Source organism: Medicago sativa, chromosome 2 (genome assembly GCF_051527215.1).
Source record: "Medicago sativa cultivar Bolivia chromosome 2, Bolivia_mono, whole genome shotgun sequence".
NCBI lineage: Eukaryota > Viridiplantae > Streptophyta > Magnoliopsida > Fabales > Fabaceae > Medicago > Medicago sativa.
In genome coordinates this window covers 44564298-44587019 of record NC_140750.1, presented here as the reverse complement: position 1 = coordinate 44587019, position 22722 = coordinate 44564298, and the positions used below count along the sequence as shown (strand labels likewise).

Genomic DNA, 22722 nt, shown 5'->3' with positions numbered 1-22722 from the left:
AATGGTTACATGTTTGATAAATTGGAAGTTTGAACTTGTCCCTCGGTAAATATAAAGTATTGGGATGACCGTTGTCACAAAAACGAGATTTTAGCCTATATGGTTACAAAGTTTGATAAATGGGAAGTTTGAAATTGTCTCTTGATGTCGCTTGATGTGAAACATGATATGTGAACCTATTTGTTTTTGTATTTGGTGAAATGAAAGTATTGGAATGGCCCTTGTCGCGAAAATTTGATTTTGGTATATATGCCTACAAGTTTGATAAATGAGAAGTTTGAACTTGACCATTGATGCGAAACATGAGGCGAAAATGAGATTTTAGCCTATATGGTTAGAAGTTTGATAAAGGTTGAACTTGTCCCTCGATGTCCCTTGATGCAAAATATGATATATGAAACTATTTGGTTTTGTATTCGGTAAAATGAAAGTGTATTGGAATGACCCTTGTTACAAAAATGAGATTTTAGCCTATATGGTTAGAAGTTTGATAAATATGAAGGTTGAATTTGTCCCTCGATGTCCTTTGATGCGTAACATAATATTGAACCTATTTGGTTTTAAATTATGTAAATAGAAAGTAATGAGATGATCCTTGCTGCGAAAACGAAATTTTAGCTAATATCGTTACAAGTTTGATAAATATGAAGGTTGAACCCTCGATGGCCCTTGATGCAAAACATGATATGTGAACCTATTTGGTTTCATATTCGGTAAAATGAAAGTATTGGAATGTTCCTTGTCGCGAAAACGAGATTTTAGCCTATATGGTTAGAAGTTTGATAAATATGAAGGTTGAACTTGTCCCTCTATTTCCCTTCATGCGAAACATGATATTTGAACCTATTTTGTTTTAAATTTGGTAAATTGAACACATGCTTTTTCTCTCCTATCATATTGTTTCTCGATGACTCTTGTCGCAAAAATGAGGTTTTAGCATTTATGGTTACAAATATGATAAATGAGAAGGTTAAACTTGTACCTCGATGTCCCTTGATGCGAAATATGATTTTTAAGCTGAGTTTGTTTTGATTTTGCTAAACTGGAAGTATGAAAATGTGGTTCAATGATCCTCAAACCGAAAATGATTTTAGTTTAATATAAATTTGATAAATAGGAAAGTTAATATTTTGTTTCGATGACAGTTGACGCGAAAATGTGATATTTGATTAAATGGGAAGAAATACGAAGCTTCTTTATTGATGGATCAATCGTTAAATATGCAGTTCTCTCAAGGTTAATCGTGTAACACTTGTAAATTTAATTTCTTTAATCACCACAACATCTCTCTTTATTCATCTTTTTACCATTTGTTTTAGTTTGTTTAGATATTGAATTTTGTCGTCAAAATATAACCTCTTTCATATGTTTTGTTTATTTTTTTATCGATTGTCTTTTGAGTATATAACTTTGGAGTTTTTTTCTTTTTATTTTATTGAGTTATGTCTTCTGTTTGCCGCGAAAAACAGATTTTAGCTTAAATGGTTACATGTTTGATAAATTGGAAGTTTGAACTTGTCCCTCGGTAAATATAAAGTATTGGGATGACCGTTGTCACAAAAACGAGATTTTAGCCTATATGGTTACAAAGTTTGATAAATGGGAAGTTTGAAATTGTCTCTTGATGTCGCTTGATGTGAAACATGATATGTGAACCTATTTGTTTTTGTATTCGGTGAAATGAAAGTATTGGAATGGCCCTTGTCGCGAAAATTTGATTTTGGTATATATGCCTACAAGTTTGATAAATGAGAAGTTTGAACTTGACCATTGATGCGAAACATGAGGCGAAAATGAGATTTTAGCCTATATGGTTAGAAGTTTGATAAAGGTTGAACTTGTCCCTCGATGTCCCTTGATGCAAAATATGATATATGAAACTATTTGGTTTTGTATTCGGTAAAATGAAAGTGTATTGGAATGACCCTTGTCACAAAAATGAGATTTTAGCCTATATGGTTAGAAGTTTGATAAATATGAAGGTTGAATTTGTCCCTCGATGTCCTTTGATGCGTAACATAATATTGAACCTATTTGGTTTTAAATTATGTAAATAGAAAGTAATGAGATGATCCTTGCTGCGAAAACGAAATTTTAGCTAATATCGTTACAAGTTTGATAAATATGAAGGTTGAACCCTCGATGGCCCTTGATGCAAAACATGATATGTGAACCTATTTGGTTTCATATTCGGTAAAATGAAAGTATTGGAATGTTCCTTGTCGCGGAAACGAGATTTTAGCCTATATGGTTAGAAGTTTGATAAATATGAAGGTTGAACTTGTCCCTCTATATCCCTTCATGCGAAACATGATATTTGAACCTATTTTGTTTTAAATTTGGTAAATTGAACACATGCTTTTTCTCTCCTATCATATTGTTTCTCGATGACTCTTGTCGCAAAAATGAGGTTTTAGCATTTATGGTTACAAATATGATAAATGAGAAGGTTAAACTTGTACCTCGATGTCCCTTGATGCGAAATATGATTTTTAAGCTGAGTTTGTTTTGATTTTGCTAAACTGGAAGTATGAAAATGTGGTTCAATGATCCTCAAACCGAAAATGATTTTAGTTTAATATAAATTTGATAAATAGGAAAGTTAATATTTTGTTTCGATGACAGTTGACGCGAAAATGTGATATTTGATTAAATGGGAAGAAATACGAAGCTTCTTTATTGATGGATCAATCGTTAAATATGCAGTTCTCTCAAGGTTAGTCGTGTAACACTTGTAAATTTAATTTCTTTAATCACCACAACATCTCTCTTTATTCATCTTTTTACCATTTGTTTTAGTTTGTTTAGATATTGAATTTTGTCGTCAAAATATAACCTCTTTCATATGTTTTGTTTATTTTTTTATCGATTGTCTTTTGAGTATATAACTTTGGAGTTTTTTTCTTTTTATTTTATTGAGTTATGTCTTCTGTTTGCCGCGAAAAACAGATTTTAGCTTAAATGGTTACATGTTTGATAAATTGGAAGTTTGAACTTGTCCCTCGGTAAATATAAAGTATTGGGATGACCCTTGTCACAAAAACGAGATTTTAGCCTATATGGTTACAAGGTTTGATAAATGGGAAGTTTAAAATTGTCTCTTGATGTCGCTTGATGTGAAACATGATATGTGAACCTATTTGCTTTTGTATTCGATAAAATGAAAGTATTGGAATGGCCCTTGTCGCGAAAATTTGATTTTGGTATATATGCCTACAAGTTTGATAAATGAGAAGTTTGAACTTGACCATTGATGCGAAACATGAGGCGAAAATGAGATTTTAGCCTATATGGTTAGAAGTTTGATAAAGGTTGAACTTGTCCCTCGATGTCCCTTGATGCAAAATATGATATATGAAACTATTTGGTTTTGTATTCGGTAAAATGAAAGTGTATTGGAATGACCCTTGTCACAAAAATGAGATTTTAGCCTATATGGTTAGAAGTTTGATAAATATGAAGGTTGAATTTGTCCCTCGATGTCCTTTGATGCGTAACATAATATTGAACCTATTTGGTTTTAAATTATGTAAATAGAAAGTAATGAGATGATCCTTGCTGCGAAAACGAAATTTTAGCTAATATCGTTACAAGTTTGATAAATATGAAGGTTGAACCCTCGATGGCCCTTGATGCAAAACATGATATGTGAACCTATTTGGTTTCATATTCGGTAAAATGAAAGTATTGGAATGTTCCTTGTCGCGAAAACGAGATTTTAGCCTATATGGTTAGAAGTTTGATAAATATGAAGGTTGAACTTGTCCCTCTATATCCCTTCATGCGAAACATGATATTTGAACCTATTTTGTTTTAAATTTGGTAAATTGAACACATGCTTTTTCTCTCCTATCATATTGTTTCTCGATGACTCTTGTCGCAAAAATGAGGTTTTAGCATTTATGGTTACAAATATGATAAATGAGAAGGTTGAACTTGTAACTCGATGTCCCTTGATGCGAAATATGATTTTTAAGCTGAGTTTGTTTGGATTTTGCTAAACTGGAAGTATGAAAATGTGGTTCAATGATCCTCAAACCGAAAATGATTTTAGTTTAATATAAATTTGATAAATAGGAAAGTTAATATTTTGTTTCGATGACAGTTGACGCGAAAATGTGATATTTGATTAAATGGGAAGAAATACGAAGCTTCTTTATTGATGGATCAATCGTTAAATATGCAGTTCTCTCAAGGTTAGTCGTGCAACACTTGTAAATTTAATTTCTTTAATCACCACAACATCTCTCTTTATTCATCTTTTTACCATTTGTTTTAGTTTGTTTAGATATTGAATTTTGTCGTCAAAATATAACCTCTTTCGTATGTTTTGTTTATTTTTTTTATCGATTGTCTTTTGAGTATATAACTTTGGAGTTTTTTTCTTTTTATTTTATTGAGTTATGTCTTCTGTTTGCCGCGAAAAACAGATTTTAGCTTAAATGGTTACATGTTTGATAAATTGGAAGTTTGAACTTGTCCCTCGGTAAATATAAAGTATTGGGATGACCCTTGTCACAAAAACGAGATTTTAGCCTATATGGTTACAAAGTTTGATAAATGGGAAGTTTGAAATTGTCTCTTGATGTCGCTTGATGTGAAACATGATATGTGAACCTATTTGTTTTTGTATTCGGTGAAATGAAAGTATTGGAATGGCCCTTGTCGCGAAAATTTGATTTTGGTATATATGCCTACAAGTTTGATAAATGAGAAGTTTGAACTTGACCATTGATGCGAAACATGAGGCGAAAATGAGATTTTAGCCTCTATGGTTAGAAGTTTGATAAAGGTTGAACTTGTCCCTCGATGTCCCTTGATGCAAAATATGATATATGAAACTATTTGGTTTTGTATTCGGTAAAATGAAAGTGTATTGGAATGACCCTTGTCACAAAAATGAGATTTTAGCCTATATGGTTAGAAGTTTGATAAAGGTTGAACTTGTCCCTCGATGTCCCTTGATGCAAAATATGATATATGAAACTATTTGGTTTTGTATTCGGTAAAATGAAAGTGTATTGGAATGACCCTAGTCACAAAAATGAGATTTTAGCCTATATGGTTAGAAGTTTGATAAATATGAAGGTTGAATTTGTCCCTCGATGTCCTTTGATGCGTAACATAATATTGAACCTATTTGGTTTTAAATTATGTAAATAGAAAGTAATGAGATGATCCTTGCTGCGAAAACGAAATTTTAGCTAATATCGTTACAAGTTTGATAAATATGAAGGTTGAACCCTCGATGGCCCTTGATGCAAAACATGATATGTGAACCTATTTGGTTTCATATTCGGTAAAATGAAAGTATTGGAATGTTCCTTGTCGCGAAAACGAGATTTTAACCTATATGGTTAGAAGTTTGATAAATATGAAGGTTGAACTTGTCCCTCTATATCCCTTCATGCGAAACATCATATTTGAACCTATTTTGTTTTAAATTTGGTAAATTGAACACATGCTTTTTCTCTCCTATCATATTGTTTCTCGATGACTCTTGTCGCAAAAATGAGGTTTTAGCATTTATGGTTACAAATATGATAAATGGGAAGGTTGAACTTGTACCCCGATGTCCCTTGATGCGAAATATGATTTTTAAGCTGAGTTTGTTTGGACTTTGCTAAACTGGAAGTATGAAAATGTGGTTCAATGATCCTCAAACCGAAAATGATTTTAGTTTAATATAAATTTGATAAATAGGAAAGTTAATATTTTGTTTCGATGACAGTTGACGCAAAAATGTGATATTTGATTAAATGGGAAGAAATACGAAGCTTCTTGATTGATGGATCAATCGTTAAATATGCAGTTCTCTCAAGGTTAGTCGTGTAACACTTGTAAATTTAATTTCTTTTATCACCACAACATCTCTCTTTATTCATCTTTTTACCTTTTGTTTTAGTTTGTTTAGATATTGAATTTTGTCGTCAAAATATAACCTCTTTCGTATGTTTTGTTTATTTTTTTTATCGATTGTCTTTTGAGTTTATAACTTTGGAGTTTTTTTCTTTTTATTTTATTGAGTTATGTCTTCTGTTTGCCGCGAAAAACAGATTTTAGCTTAAATGGTTACATGTTTGATAAATTGGAAGTTTGAACTTGTCCCTCGGTAAATATAAAGTATTGGGATGACCCTTGTCACAAAAACGAGATTTTAGCCTATATGGTTACAAAGTTTGATAAATGGGAAGTTTAAAATTGTCTCTTGATGTCGCTTGATGTGAAACATGATATGTGAACCTATTTGCTTTTGTATTCGATAAAATGAAAGTATTGGAATGGCCCTTGTCGCGAAAATTTGATTTTGGTATATATGCCTACAAGTTTGATAAATGAGAAGTTTGAACTTGACCATTGATGCGAAACATGAGGCGAAAATGAGATTTTAGCCTATATGGTTAGAAGTTTGATAAAGGTTGAACTTGTCCCTCGATGTCCCTTGATGCAAAATATGATATATGAAACTATTTGGTTTTGTATTCGGTAAAATGAAAGTGTATTGGAATGACCCTTGTCACAAAAATGAGATTTTAGCCTATATGGTTAGAAGTTTGATAAATATGAAGGTTGAATTTGTCCCTCGATGTCCTTTGATGCGTAACATAATATTGAACCTATTTGGTTTTAAATTACGTAAATAGAAAGTAATGAGATGATCCTTGCTGCGAAAACGAAATTTTCGCTAATATCGTTACAAGTTTGATAAATATGAAGGTTGAACCCTCGATGGCCCTTGATGCAAAACATGATATGTGAACCTATTTGGTTTCATATTCGGTAAAATGAAAGTATTGGAATGTTCCTTGTCGCGAAAACGAGATTTTAGCCTATATGGTTAGAAGTTTGATAAATATGAAGGTTGAACTTGTCCCTCTATATCCCTTCATGCGAAACATGATATTTGAACCTATTTTGTTTTAAATTTGGTAAATTGAACACATGCTTTTTCTCTCCTATCATATTGTTTCTCGATGACTCTTGTCGCAAAAATGAGGTTTTAGCATTTATGGTTACAAATATGATAAATGAGAAGGTTGAACTTGTAACTCGATGTCCCTTGATGCGAAATATGATTTTTAAGCTGAGTTTGTTTGGATTTTGCTAAACTGGAAGTATGAAAATGTGGTTCAATGATCCTCAAACCGAAAATGATTTTAGTTTAATATAAATTTGATAAATAGGAAAGTTAATATTTTGTTTCGATGACAGTTGACGCGAAAATGTGATATTTGATTAAATGGGAAGAAATACGAAGCTTCTTTATTGATGGATCAATCGTTAAATATGCAGTTCTCTCAAGGTTAGTCGTGCAACACTTGTAAATTTAGTTTCTTTAATCACCACAACATTCTCTTTATTCATCTTTTTACCATTTGTTTTAGTTTGTTTAGATATTGAATTTTGTCGTCAAAATATAACCTCTTTCGTATGTTTTGTTTATTTTTTTTATCGATTGTCTTTTGAGTATATAACTTTGGAGTTTTTTTCTTTTTATTTTATTGAGTTATGTCTTCTGTTTGCCGCGAAAAACAGATTTTAGCTTAAATGGTTACATGTTTGATAAATTGGAAGTTTGAACTTGTCCCTCGGTAAATATAAAGTATTGGGATGACCCTTGTCACAAAAACGAGATTTTAGCCTATATGGTTACAAAGTTTGATAAATGGGAAGTTTGAAATTGTCTCTTGATGTCGCTTGATGTGAAACATGATATGTGAACCTATTTGTTTTTGTATTCGGTGAAATGAAAGTATTGGAATGGCCCTTGTCGCGAAAATTTGATTTTGGTATATATGCCTACAAGTTTGATAAATGAGAAGTTTGAACTTGACCATTGATGCGAAACATGAGGCGAAAATGAGATTTTAGCCTCTATGGTTAGAAGTTTGATAAAGGTTGAACTTGTCCCTCGATGTCCCTTGATGCAAAATATGATATATGAAACTATTTGGTTTTGTATTCGGTAAAATGAAAGTGTATTGGAATGACCCTTGTCACAAAAATGAGATTTTAGCCTATATGGTTAGAAGTTTGGTAAATATGAAGGTTGAATTTGTCCCTCGATGTCCTTTGATGCGTAACATAATATTGAACCTATTTGGTTTTAAATTATGTAAATAGAAAGTAATGAGATGATCCTTGCTGCGAAAACGAAATTTTAGCTAATATCGTTACAAGTTTGATAAATATGAAGGTTGAACCCTCGATGGCCCTTGATGCAAAACATGATATGTGAACCTATTTGGTTTCATATTCGGTAAAATGAAAGTATTGGAATGTTCCTTGTCGCGAAAACGAGATTTTAGCCTATATGGTTAGAAGTTTGATAAATATGAAGGTTGAACTTGTCCCTCTATATCCCTTCATGCGAAACATGATATTTGAACCTATTTTGTTTTAAATTTGGTAAATTGAACACATGCTTTTTCTCTCCTATCATATTGTTTCTCGATGACTCTTGTCGCAAAAATGAGGTTTTAGCATTTATGGTTGCAAATATGATAAATGGGAAGGTTGAACTTGTACCCCGATGTCCCTTGATGCGAAATATGATTTTTAAGCTGAGTTTGTTTGGACTTTGCTAAACTGGAAGTATGAAAATGTGGTTCAATGATCCTCAAACCGAAAATGATTTTAGTTTAATATAAATTTGATAAATAGGAAAGTTAATATTTTGTTTCGATGACAGTTGACGCGAAAATGTGATATTTGATTAAATGGGAAGAAATACGAAGCTTCTTTATTGATGGATCAATCGTTAAATATGCAGTTCTCTCAAGGTTAGTCGTGCAACACTTGTAAATTTAATTTCTTTAATCACCACAACATCTCTCTTTATTCATCTTTTTACCATTTGTTTTAGTTTGTTTAGATATTGAATTTTGTCGTCAAAATATAACCTCTTTCGTATGTTTTGTTTATTTTTTTTATCGATTGTCTTTTGAGTATATAACTTTGGAGTTTTTTTCTTTTTATTTTATTGAGTTATGTCTTCTGTTTGCCGCGAAAAACAGATTTTAGCTTAAATGGTTACATGTTTGATAAATTGGAAGTTTGAACTTGTCCCTCGGTAAATATAAAGTATTGGGATGACCCTAGTCACAAAAACGAGATTTTAGCCTATATGGTTACAAAGTTTGATAAATGGGAAGTTTGAAATTGTCTCTTGATGTCGCTTGATGTGAAACATGATATGTGAACCTATTTGTTTTTGTATTCGGTGAAATGAAAGTATTGGAATGGCCCTTGTCGCGAAAATTTGATTTTGGTATATATGCCTACAAGTTTGATAAATGAGAAGTTTGAACTTGACCATTGATGCGAAACATGAGGCGAAAATGAGATTTTAGCCTCTATGGTTAGAAGTTTGATAAAGGTTGAACTTGTCCCTCGATGTCCCTTGATGCAAAATATGATATATGAAACTATTTGGTTTTGTATTCGGTAAAATGAAAGTGTATTGGAATGACCCTTGTCACAAAAATGAGATTTTAGCCTATATGGTTAGAAGTTTGATAAAGGTTGAACTTGTCCCTCGATGTCCCTTGATGCAAAATATGATATATGAAACTATTTGGTTTTGTATTCGGTAAAATGAAAGTGTATTGGAATGACCCTAGTCACAAAAATGAGATTTTAGCCTATATGGTTAGAAGTTTGGTAAATATGAAGGTTGAATTTGTCCCTCGATGTCCTTTGATGCGTAACATAATATTGAACCTATTTGGTTTTAAATTATGTAAATAGAAAGTAATGAGATGATCCTTGCTGCGAAAACGAAATTTTAGCTAATATCGTTACAAGTTTGATAAATATGAAGGTTGAACCCTCGATGGCCCTTGATGCAAAACATGATATGTGAACCTATTTGGTTTCATATTCGGTAAAATGAAAGTATTGGAATGTTCCTTGTCGCGAAAACGAGATTTTAACCTATATGGTTAGAAGTTTGATAAATATGAAGGTTGAACTTGTCCCTCTATATCCCTTCATGCGAAACATGATATTTGAACCTATTTTGTTTTAAATTTGGTAAATTGAACACATGCTTTTTCTCTCCTATCATATTGTTTCTCGATGACTCTTGTCGCAAAAATGAGGTTTTAGCATTTATGGTTGCAAATATGATAAATGGGAAGGTTGAACTTGTACCCCGATGTCCCTTGATGCGAAATATGATTTTTAAGCTGAGTTTGTTTGGACTTTGCTAAACTGGAAGTATGAAAATGTGGTTCAATGATCCTCAAACCGAAAATGATTTTAGTTTAATATAAATTTGATAAATAGGAAAGTTAATATTTTGTTTCGATGACAGTTGACGCGAAAATGTGATATTTGATTAAATGGGAAGAAATACGAAGCTTCTTTATTGATGGATCAATCGTTAAATATGCAGTTCTCTCAAGGTTAGTCGTGCAACACTTGTAAATTTAATTTCTTTAATCACCACAACATCTCTCTTTATTCATCTTTTTACCATTTGTTTTAGTTTGTTTAGATATTGAATTTTGTCGTCAAAATATAACCTCTTTCGTATGTTTTGTTTATTTTTTTTATCGATTGTCTTTTGAGTATATAACTTTGGAGTTTTTTTCTTTTTATTTTATTGAGTTATGTCTTCTGTTTGCCGCGAAAAACAGATTTTAGCTTAAATGGTTACATGTTTGATAAATTGGAAGTTTGAACTTGTCCCTCGGTAAATATAAAGTATTGGGATGACCCTAGTCACAAAAACGAGATTTTAGCCTATATGGTTACAAAGTTTGATAAATGGGAAGTTTGAAATTGTCTCTTGATGTCGCTTGATGTGAAACATGATATGTGAACCTATTTGTTTTTGTATTCGGTGAAATGAAAGTATTGGAATGGCCCTTGTCGCGAAAATTTGATTTTGGTATATATGCCTACAAGTTTGATAAATGAGAAGTTTGAACTTGACCATTGATGCGAAACATGAGGCGAAAATGAGATTTTAGCCTCTATGGTTAGAAGTTTGATAAAGGTTGAACTTGTCCCTCGATGTCCCTTGATGCAAAATATGATATATGAAACTATTTGGTTTTGTATTCGGTAAAATGAAAGTGTATTGGAATGACCCTTGTCACAAAAATGAGATTTTAGCCTATATGGTTAGAAGTTTGATAAAGGTTGAACTTGTCCCTCGATGTCCCTTGATGCAAAATATGATATATGAAACTATTTGGTTTTGTATTCGGTAAAATGAAAGTGTATTGGAATGACCCTAGTCACAAAAATGAGATTTTAGCCTATATGGTTAGAAGTTTGGTAAATATGAAGGTTGAATTTGTCCCTCGATGTCCTTTGATGCGTAACATAATATTGAACCTATTTGGTTTTAAATTATGTAAATAGAAAGTAATGAGATGATCCTTGCTGCGAAAACGAAATTTTAGCTAATATCGTTACAAGTTTGATAAATATGAAGGTTGAACCCTCGATGGCCCTTGATGCAAAACATGATATGTGAACCTATTTGGTTTCATATTCGGTAAAATGAAAGTATTGGAATGTTCCTTGTCGCGAAAACGAGATTTTAACCTATATGGTTAGAAGTTTGATAAATATGAAGGTTGAACTTGTCCCTCTATATCCCTTCATGCGAAACATGATATTTGAACCTATTTTGTTTTAAATTTGGTAAATTGAACACATGCTTTTTCTCTCCTATCATATTGTTTCTCGATGACTCTTGTCGCAAAAATGAGGTTTTAGCATTTATGGTTGCAAATATGATAAATGGGAAGGTTGAACTTGTACCCCGATGTCCCTTGATGCGAAATATGATTTTTAAGCTGAGTTTGTTTGGACTTTGCTAAACTGGAAGTATGAAAATGTGGTTCAATGATCCTCAAACCGAAAATGATTTTAGTTTAATATAAATTTGATAAATAGGAAAGTTAATATTTTGTTTCGATGACAGTTGACGCGAAAATGTGATATTTGATTAAATGGGAAGAAATACGAAGCTTCTTTATTGATGGATCAATCGTTAAATATGCAGTTCTCTCAAGGTTAGTCGTGCAACACTTGTAAATTTAATTTCTTTAATCACCACAACATCTCTCTTTATTCATCTTTTTACCATTTGTTTTAGTTTGTTTAGATATTGAATTTTGTCGTCAAAATATAACCTCTTTCGTATGTTTTGTTTATTTTTTTTATCGATTGTCTTTTGAGTATATAACTTTGGAGTTTTTTTCTTTTTATTTTATTGAGTTATGTCTTCTGTTTGCCGCGAAAAACAGATTTTAGCTTAAATGGTTACATGTTTGATAAATTGGAAGTTTGAACTTGTCCCTCGGTAAATATAAAGTATTGGGATGACCCTTGTCACAAAAACGAGATTTTAGCCTATATGGTTACAAAGTTTGATAAATGGGAAGTTTGAAATTGTCTCTTGATGTCGCTTGATGTGAAACATGATATGTGAACCTATTTGTTTTTGTATTCGGTGAAATGAAAGTATTGGAATGGCCCTTGTCGCGAAAATTTGATTTTGGTATATATGCCTACAAGTTTGATAAATGAGAAGTTTGAACTTGACCATTGATGCGAAACATGAGGCGAAAATGAGATTTTAGCCTCTATGGTTAGAAGTTTGATAAAGGTTGAACTTGTCCCTCGATGTCCCTTGATGCAAAATATGATATATGAAACTATTTGGTTTTGTATTCGGTAAAATGAAAGTGTATTGGAATGACCCTTGTCACAAAAATGAGATTTTAGCCTATATGGTTAGAAGTTTGATAAAGGTTGAACTTGTCCCTCGATGTCCCTTGATGCAAAATATGATATATGAAACTATTTGGTTTTGTATTCGGTAAAATGAAAGTGTATTGGAATGACCCTAGTCACAAAAATGAGATTTTAGCCTATATGGTTAGAAGTTTGATAAATATGAAGGTTGAATTTGTCCCTCGATGTCCTTTGATGCGTAACATAATATTGAACCTATTTGGTTTTAAATTATGTAAATAGAAAGTAATGAGATGATCCTTGCTGCGAAAACGAAATTTTAGCTAATATCGTTACAAGTTTGATAAATATGAAGGTTGAACCCTCGATGGCCCTTGATGCAAAACATGATATGTGAACCTATTTGGTTTCATATTCGGTAAAATGAAAGTATTGGAATGTTCCTTGTCGCGAAAACGAGATTTTAACCTATATGGTTAGAAGTTTGATAAATATGAAGGTTGAACTTGTCCCTCTATATCCCTTCATGCGAAACATGATATTTGAACCTATTTTGTTTTAAATTTGGTAAATTGAACACATGCTTTTTCTCTCCTATCATATTGTTTCTCGATGACTCTTGTCGCAAAAATGAGGTTTTAGCATTTATGGTTGCAAATATGATAAATGGGAAGGTTGAACTTGTACCCCGATGTCCCTTGATGCGAAATATGATTTTTAAGCTGAGTTTGTTTGGACTTTGCTAAACTGGAAGTATGAAAATGTGGTTCAATGATCCTCAAACCGAAAATGATTTTAGTTTAATATAAATTTGATAAATAGGAAAGTTAATATTTTGTTTCGATGACAGTTGACGCGAAAATGTGATATTTGATTAAATGGGAAGAAATACGAAGCTTCTTTATTGATGGATCAATCGTTAAATATGCAGTTCTCTCAAGGTTAGTCGTGCAACACTTGTAAATTTAATTTCTTTAATCACCACAACATCTCTCTTTATTCATCTTTTTACCATTTGTTTTAGTTTGTTTAGATATTGAATTTTGTCGTCAAAATATAACCTCTTTCGTATGTTTTGTTTATTTTTTTTATCGATTGTCTTTTGAGTATATAACTTTGGAGTTTTTTTCTTTTTATTTTATTGAGTTATGTCTTCTGTTTGCCGCGAAAAACAGATTTTAGCTTAAATGGTTACATGTTTGATAAATTGGAAGTTTGAACTTGTCCCTCGGTAAATATAAAGTATTGGGATGACCCTTGTCACAAAAACGAGATTTTAGCCTATATGGTTACAAAGTTTGATAAATGGGAAGTTTGAAATTGTCTCTTGATGTCGCTTGATGTGAAACATGATATGTGAACCTATTTGTTTTTGTATTCGGTGAAATGAAAGTATTGGAATGGCCCTTGTCGCGAAAATTTGATTTTGGTATATATGCCTACAAGTTTGATAAATGAGAAGTTTGAACTTGACCATTGATGCGAAACATGAGGCGAAAATGAGATTTTAGCCTCTATGGTTAGAAGTTTGATAAAGGTTGAACTTGTCCCTCGATGTCCCTTGATGCAAAATATGATATATGAAACTATTTGGTTTTGTATTCGGTAAAATGAAAGTGTATTGGAATGACCCTTGTCACAAAAATGAGATTTTAGCCTATATGGTTAGAAGTTTGATAAAGGTTGAACTTGTCCCTCGATGTCCCTTGATGCAAAATATGATATATGAAACTATTTGGTTTTGTATTCGGTAAAATGAAAGTGTATTGGAATGACCCTAGTCACAAAAATGAGATTTTAGCCTATATGGTTAGAAGTTTGATAAATATGAAGGTTGAATTTGTCCCTCGATGTCCTTTGATGCGTAACATAATATTGAACCTATTTGGTTTTAAATTATGTAAATAGAAAGTAATGAGATGATCCTTGCTGCGAAAACGAAATTTTAGCTAATATCGTTACAAGTTTGATAAATATGAAGGTTGAACCCTCGATGGCCCTTGATGCAAAACATGATATGTGAACCTATTTGGTTTCATATTCGGTAAAATGAAAGTATTGGAATGTTCCTTGTCGCGAAAACGAGATTTTAACCTATATGGTTAGAAGTTTGATAAATATGAAGGTTGAACTTGTCCCTCTATATCCCTTCATGCGAAACATGATATTTGAACCTATTTTGTTTTAAATTTGGTAAATTGAACACATGCTTTTTCTCTCCTATCATATTGTTTCTCGATGACTCTTGTCGCAAAAATGAGGTTTTAGCATTTATGGTTGCAAATATGATAAATGGGAAGGTTGAACTTGTACCCCGATGTCCCTTGATGCGAAATATGATTTTTAAGCTGAGTTTGTTTGGACTTTGCTAAACTGGAAGTATGAAAATGTGGTTCAATGATCCTCAAACCGAAAATGATTTTAGTTTAATATAAATTTGATAAATAGGAAAGTTAATATTTTGTTTCGATGACAGTTGACGCAAAAATGTGATATTTGATTAAATGGGAAGAAATACGAAGCTTCTTGATTGATGGATCAATCGTTAAATATGCAGTTCTCTCAAGGTTAGTCGTGTAACACTTGTAAATTTAATTTCTTTTATCACCACAACATCTCTCTTTATTCATCTTTTTACCTTTTGTTTTAGTTTGTTTAGATATTGAATTTTGTCGTCAAAATATAACCTCTTTCGTATGTTTTGTTTATTTTTTTTATCGATTGTCTTTTGAGTTTATAACTTTGGAGTTTTTTTCTTTTTATTTTATTGAGTTATGTCTTCTGTTTGCCGCGAAAAACAGATTTTAGCTTAAATGGTTACATGTTTGATAAATTGGAAGTTTGAACTTGTCCCTCGGTAAATATAAAGTATTGGGATGACCCTTGTCACAAAAACGAGATTTTAGCCTATATGGTTACAAAGTTTGATAAATGGGAAGTTTAAAATTGTCTCTTGATGTCGCTTGATGTGAAACATGATATGTGAACCTATTTGCTTTTGTATTCGATAAAATGAAAGTATTGGAATGGCCCTTGTCGCGAAAATTTGATTTTGGTATATATGCCTACAAGTTTGATAAATGAGAAGTTTGAACTTGACCATTGATGCGAAACATGAGGCGAAAATGAGATTTTAGCCTATATGGTTAGAAGTTTGATAAAGGTTGAACTTGTCCCTCGATGTCCCTTGATACAAAATATGATATATGAAACTATTTGGTTTTGTATTCGGTAAAATGAAAGTGTATTGGAATGACCCTTGTCACAAAAATGAGATTTTAGCCTATATGGTTAGAAGTTTGATAAATATGAAGGTTGAATTTGTCCCTCGATGTCCTTTGATGCGTAACATAATATTGAACCTATTTGGTTTTAAATTATGTAAATAGAAAGTAATGAGATGATCCTTGCTGCGAAAACGAAATTTTAGCTAATATCGTTACAAGTTTGATAAATATGAAGGTTGAACCCTCGATGGCCCTTGATGCAAAACATGATATGTGAACCTATTTGGTTTCATATTCGGTAAAATGAAAGTATTGGAATGTTCCTTGTCGCGAAAACGAGATTTTAGCCTATATGGTTAGAAGTTTGATAAATATGAAGGTTGAACTTGTCCCTCTATATCCCTTCATGCGAAACATGATATTTGAACCTATTTTGTTTTAAATTTGGTAAATTGAACACATGCTTTTTCTCTCCTATCATATTGTTTCTCGATGACTCTTGTCGCAAAAATGAGGTTTTAGCATTTATGGTTACAAATATGATAAATGAGAAGGTTGAACTTGTACCTCGATGTCCCTTGATGCGAAATATGATTTTTAAGCTGAGTTTGTTTTGATTTTGCTAAATTGGAAGTATGAAAATGTGGTTCAATGATCCTCAAACCGAAAATGATTTTAGTTTAATATAAATTTGATAAATAGGAAAGTTAATATTTTGTTTCGATGACAGTTGACGCGAAAATGTGATATTTGATTAAATGGGAAGAAATACGAAGCTTCTTTATTGATGGATCAATCGTTAAATATGCAGTTCTCTCAAGGTTAGTCGTGTAACACTTGTAAATTTAATTTCTTTAATCACCACAACATCTCTCTTTATTCATCTTTTTACCATTTGTTTTAGTTTGTTTAGATATTGAATTTTGTCGTCAAAATATAACCTCTTTCGTATGTTTTGTTTATTTTTTTTATCGATTGTCTTTTGAGTATATAACTTTGGAGTTTTTTTCTTTTTATTTTATTGAGTTATGTCTTCTGTTTGCCGCGAAAAACAGATTTTAGCTTAAATGGTTACATGTTTGATAAATTGGAAGTTTGAACTTGTCCCTCGGTAAATATAAAGTATTGGGATGACCCTTGTCACAAAAACGAGATTTTAGCCTATATGGTTACAAAGTTTGATAAATGGGAAGTTTGAAATTGTCTCTTGATGTCGCTTGATGTGAAACATGATATGTGAACCTATTTGTTTTTGTATTCGGTGAAATGAAAGTATTGGAATGGCCCTTGTCGCGAAAATTTGATTTTGGTATATATGCCTACAAGTTTGATAAATGAGAAGTTTGAACTTGACCATTGATGCGAAACATGAGGCGAAAATGACATTTTAGCCTATATGGTTAGAAGTTTGATAAAGGTTGAACTTGTCCCTCGATGTCCCTTGATGCAAAATATGATATATGAAACTATTTGGTTTTGTATTCGGTAAAATGAAAGTGTATTGGAATGACCCTTGTCACAAAAATGAGATTTTAGCCTATATGGTTAGAAGTTTGATAAATATGAAGGTTGAATTTGTCCCTCGATGTCCTTTGATGCGTAACATAATATTGAACCTATTTGGTTTTAAATTATGTAAATAGAAAGTAATGAGATGATCCTTGCTGCGAAAACGAAATTTTAGCTAATATCGTTACAAGTTTGATAAATATGAAGGTTGAACCCTCGATGGCCCTTGATGCAAAACATGATATGTGAACCTATTTGGTTTCATATTCGGTAAAATGAAAGTATTGGAATGTTCCTTGTCGCGAAAACGAGATTTTAGCCTATATGGTTAGAAGTTTGATAAATATGAAGGTTGAACTTGTCCCTCTATATCCCTTCATGCGAAACATGATATTTGAACCTATTTTGTTTTAAATTTGGTAAATTGAACACATGCTTTTTCTCTCCTATCATATTGTTTCTCGATGACTCTTGTCGCAAAAATGAGGTTTTAGCATTTATGGTTACAAATATGATAAATGAGAAGGTTGAACTTGTAACTCGATGTCCCTTGATGCGAAATATGATTTTTAAGCTGAGTTTGTTTGGATTTTGCTAAACTGGAAGTATGAAAATGTGGTTCAATGATCCTCAAACCGAAAATGATTTTAGTTTAATATAAATTTGATAAATAGGAAAGTTAATATTTTGTTTCGATGACAGTTGACGCGAAAATGTGATATTTGATTAAATGGGAAGAAATACGAAGCTTCTTTATTGATGGATCAATCGTTAAATATGCAGTTCTCTCAAGGTTAGTCGTGCAACACTTGTAAATTTAATTTCTTTAATCACCACAACATCTCTCTTTATTCATCTTTTTACCATTTGTTTTAGTTTGTTTAGATATTGAATTTTGTCGTCAAAATATAACCTCTTTCGTATGTTTTGTTTATTTTTTTTATCGATTGTCTTTTGAGTATATAACTTTGGAGTTTTTTTCTTTTTATTTTATTGAGTTATGTCTTCTGTTTGCCGCGAAAAACAGATTTTAGCTTAAATGGTTACATGTTTGATAAATTGGAAGTTTGAACTTGTCCCTCGGTAAACATAAAGTATTGGGATGACCCTTGTCACAAAAACGAGATTTTAGCCTATATGGTTACAAAGTTTGATAAATGTGAAGTTTGAAATTGTCTCTTGATGTCGCTTGATGTGAAACATGATATGTGAACCTATTTGTTTTTGTATTCGGTAAAATGAAAGTATTGGAATGGCCCTTGTCGCGAAAATTTGATTTTGGTATATATGCCTACAAGTTTGATAAATGAGAAGTTTGAACTTGACCATTGATGCGAAACATGAGGCGAAAATGACATTTTAGCCTATATGGTTAGAAGTTTGATAAAGGTTGAACTTGTCCCTCGATGTCCCTTGATGTAAAATATGATATATGAAACTATTTGGTTTTGTATTCGGTAAAATGAAAGTGTATTGGAATGACCCTAGTCACAAAAATGAGATTTTAGGCTATATGGTTAGAAGTTTGATAAATATGAAGGTTGAATTTGTCCCTCGATGTCCTTTGATGCGTAACATAATATTGAACCTATTTGGTTTTAAATTATGTAAATAGAAAGTAATGAGATGATCCTTGCTGCGAAAACGAAATTTTAGCTAATATCGTTACAAGTTTGATAAATATGAAGGTTGAACCCTCGATGGCCCTTGATGCAAAACATGATATGTTAACCTATTTGGTTTCATATTCGGTAAAATGAAAGTATTGGAATGTTCCTTGTCGCGAAAACGAGATTTTAGCCTATATGGTTAGAAGTTTGATAAATATGAAGGTTGAACTTGTCCCTCTATATCCCTTCATGCGAAACATGATATTTGAACCTATTTTGTTTTAAATTTTGTAAATTGAACACATGCTTTTTCTCTCCTATCATATTGTTTCTCGATGACTCTTGTCACAAAAATGAGGTTTTAGCATTTATGGTTACAAATATGATAAATGAGAAGGTTGAACTTGTACCTCGATGTCCCTTGATGCGAAATATGATTTTTAAGCTGAGTTTGTTTGGATTTTGCTAAACTGGAAGTATGAAAATGTGGTTCAATGATCCTCAAACCGAAAATGATTTTAGTTTAATATAAATTTGATAAATAGGAAAGTTAATATTTTGTTTCGATGACAGTTGACGCGAAAATGTGATATTTGATTAATTGGGAAGAAATACGAAGCTTCTTGATTGATGGATCAATCGTTAAATATGCAGTTCTCTCAACGTTAGTCGTGTAACACTTGTAAATTTAATTTCTTTAATCACCACTACATCTCTCTTTATTCATCTTTTTACCATTTGTTTTAGTTTGTTTAGATATTGAATTTTGTCGTCAAAATATAACCTCTTTCGTATGTTTTGTTTATTTTTTTTATCGATTGTCTTTTGAGTTTATAACTTTGGAGTTTTTTTCTTTTTATTTTATTGAGTTATGTCTTCTGTTTGCCGCAAAAAACAGATTTTAGCTTAAATGGTTACATGTTTGATAAATTGGAAGTTTGAACTTGTCCCTTGGTAAATATAAAGTATTGGGATGACCCTTGTCACAAAAACGAGATTTTAGCCTATATGGTTACAAAGTTTGATAAATGGGAAGTTTGAAATTGTCTCTTGATGTCGCTTGATGTGAAACATGATATGTGAACCTATTTGTTTTTGTATTCGGTAAAATGAAAGTATTGGAATGGCCCTTGTCGCGAAAATTTGATTTTGGTATATATGCCTACAAGTTTGATAAATGAGAAGTTTAAACTTGACCATTGATGCGAAACATGAGGCGAAAATGAGATTTTAGCCTATATGGTTAGAAGTTTGATAAAGGTTGAACTTGTCCCTCGATGTCCCTTGATGCAAAATATGATATATGAAACTATTTGGTTTTCTATTCGGTAAAATGAAAGTGTATTGGAATGACCCTTGTCACAAAAATGAGATTTTAGCCTATATGGTTAGAAGTTTGATAAATATGAAGGTTGAATTTGTCCCTCGATGTCCTTTGATACGTAACATAATATTGAACCTATTTGGTTTTAAATTATGTAAATAGAAAGTAATGAGATGATCCTTGCTGCGAAAACGAAATATTAGCTAATATCGTTACAAGTTTGATAAATATGAAGGTTGAACCCTCGATGGCCCTTGATGCAAAACATGATATGTGAACCTATTTGGTTTCATATTCGGTAAAATGAAAGTATTGGAATGTTCCTTGTCGCGAAAACGAGATTTTAGCCTATATGGTTAGAAGTTTGATAAATATGAAGGTTGAACTTGTCCCTCTATATCCCTTCATGCGAAACATGATATTTGAACCTATTTTGTTTTAAATTTGGTAAATTGAACACATGCTTTTTCTCTCCTATCATATTGTTTCTCGATGACTCTTGTCGCAAAAATGAGGTTTTAGCATTTATGGTTACAAATATGATAAATGAGAAGGTTGAACTTGTAACTCAATGTCCCTTGATGCGAAATATGATTTTTAAGCTGAGTTTGTTTGGATTTTGCTAAACTGGAAGTATGAAAATGTGGTTCAATGATCCTCAAACCGAAAATGATTTTAGTTTAATATAAATTTGATAAATAGGAAAGTTAATATTTTGTTTCGATGACAGTTGACGCGAAAATGTGATATTTGATTAATTGGGAAGAAATACGAAGCTTCTTGATTGATGGATCAATCGTTAAATATGCAGTTCTCTCAACGTTAGTCGTGTAACACTTGTAAATTTAATTTCTTTAATCACCACTACATCTCTCTTTATTCATCTTTTTACCATTTGTTTTAGTTTGTTTAGATATTGAATTTTGTCGTCAAAATATAACCTCTTTCGTATGTTTTGTTTATTTTTTTTATCGATTGTCTTTTGAGTATATAACTTTGAAGTTTTTTTCTTTTTATTTTATTGAGTTATGTCTTCTGTTTGCCGCGAAAAAACAGATTTTAGCTTAAATGGTTACATGTTTGATAAATTGGAAGTTTGAACTTGTCCCTCGGTAAATATAAAGTATTGGGATGACCCTTGTCACAAAAACGAGATTTTAGCCTATATGGTTACAAAGTTTGATAAATGGGAAGTTTGAAATTGTCTCTTGATGTCGCTTGATGTGAAACATGATATGTGAACCTATTTGTTTTTGTATTCGGTAAAATGAAAGTATTGGAATGGCCCTTGTCGCGAAAATTTGATTTTGGTATATATGCCTACAAGTTTGATAAATGAGAAGTTTGAACTTGACCATTGATGCGAAACATGAGGCGAAAATGAGATTTTAGCCTATATGGTTAGAAGTTTGATAAAGGTTGAACTTGTCCCTCGATGTCCCTTGATGCAAAATATGATATATGAAACTATTTGGTTTTGTATTCGGTAAAATGAAAGTGTATTGGAATGACCCTTGTCACAAAAATGAGATTTTAGCCTATATGGTTAGAAGTTTGATAAATATGAAGGTTGAATTTGTCCCTCGATGTCCTTTGATGCGTAACATAATATTGAACCTATTTGGTTTTAAATTATGTAAATAGAAAGTAATGAGATGATCCTTGCTGCGAAAACGAAATATTAGCTAATATCGTTACAAGTTTGATAAATATGAAGGTTGAACCCTCGATGGCCCTTGATGCAAAACATGATATGTGAACCTATTTGGTTTCATATTCGGTAAAATGAAAGTATTGGAATGTTCCTTGTCGCGAAAACGAGATTTTACTCTATATGGTTAGAAGTTTGATAAATATGAAGGTTGAACTTGTCCCTCTATATCCCTTCATGCGAAACATGATATTTGAACCTATTTTGTTTTAAATTTGGTAAATAGAACACATGCTTTTTCACTCCTATCATATTGTTTCTCGATGACTCTTGTCGCAAAAATGAGGTTTTAGCATTTATGGTTACAAATATGATAAATGAGAAGGTTGAACTTGTAACTCGATGTCCCTTGATGCGAAATATGATTTTTAAGCTGAGTTTGTTTGGATTTTGCTAAACTGGAAGTATGAAAATGTGGTTCAATGATCCTCAAACCGAAAATGATTTTATTTTAATATAAATTTGATAAATAGGAAAGTTAATATTTTGTTTCGATGACAGTTGACGCAAAAATGTGATATTTGATTAAATGGGAAGAAATACGAAGCTTCTTTATTGATGGATCAATCGTTAAATATGCAGTTCTCTCAAGGTTAGTCGTGTAACACTTGTAAATTTAAT

General features: G+C 31.8%; 1 long non-coding RNA gene across 1 annotated transcript; it reads left to right on the top strand.

The window, feature by feature from the left end:
- The first annotated feature begins 5730 nt into the window (after window positions 1–5730).
- Window positions 5731–22673, top strand: LOC146946863 (uncharacterized). The gene is made up of 3 exons (XR_015028285.1): window positions 5731–5822; window positions 15197–15287; window positions 22603–22673. It is a non-coding gene; the product is annotated as an uncharacterized LOC146946863 (long non-coding RNA).
- Window positions 22674–22722: the final 49 nt, after the last annotated feature.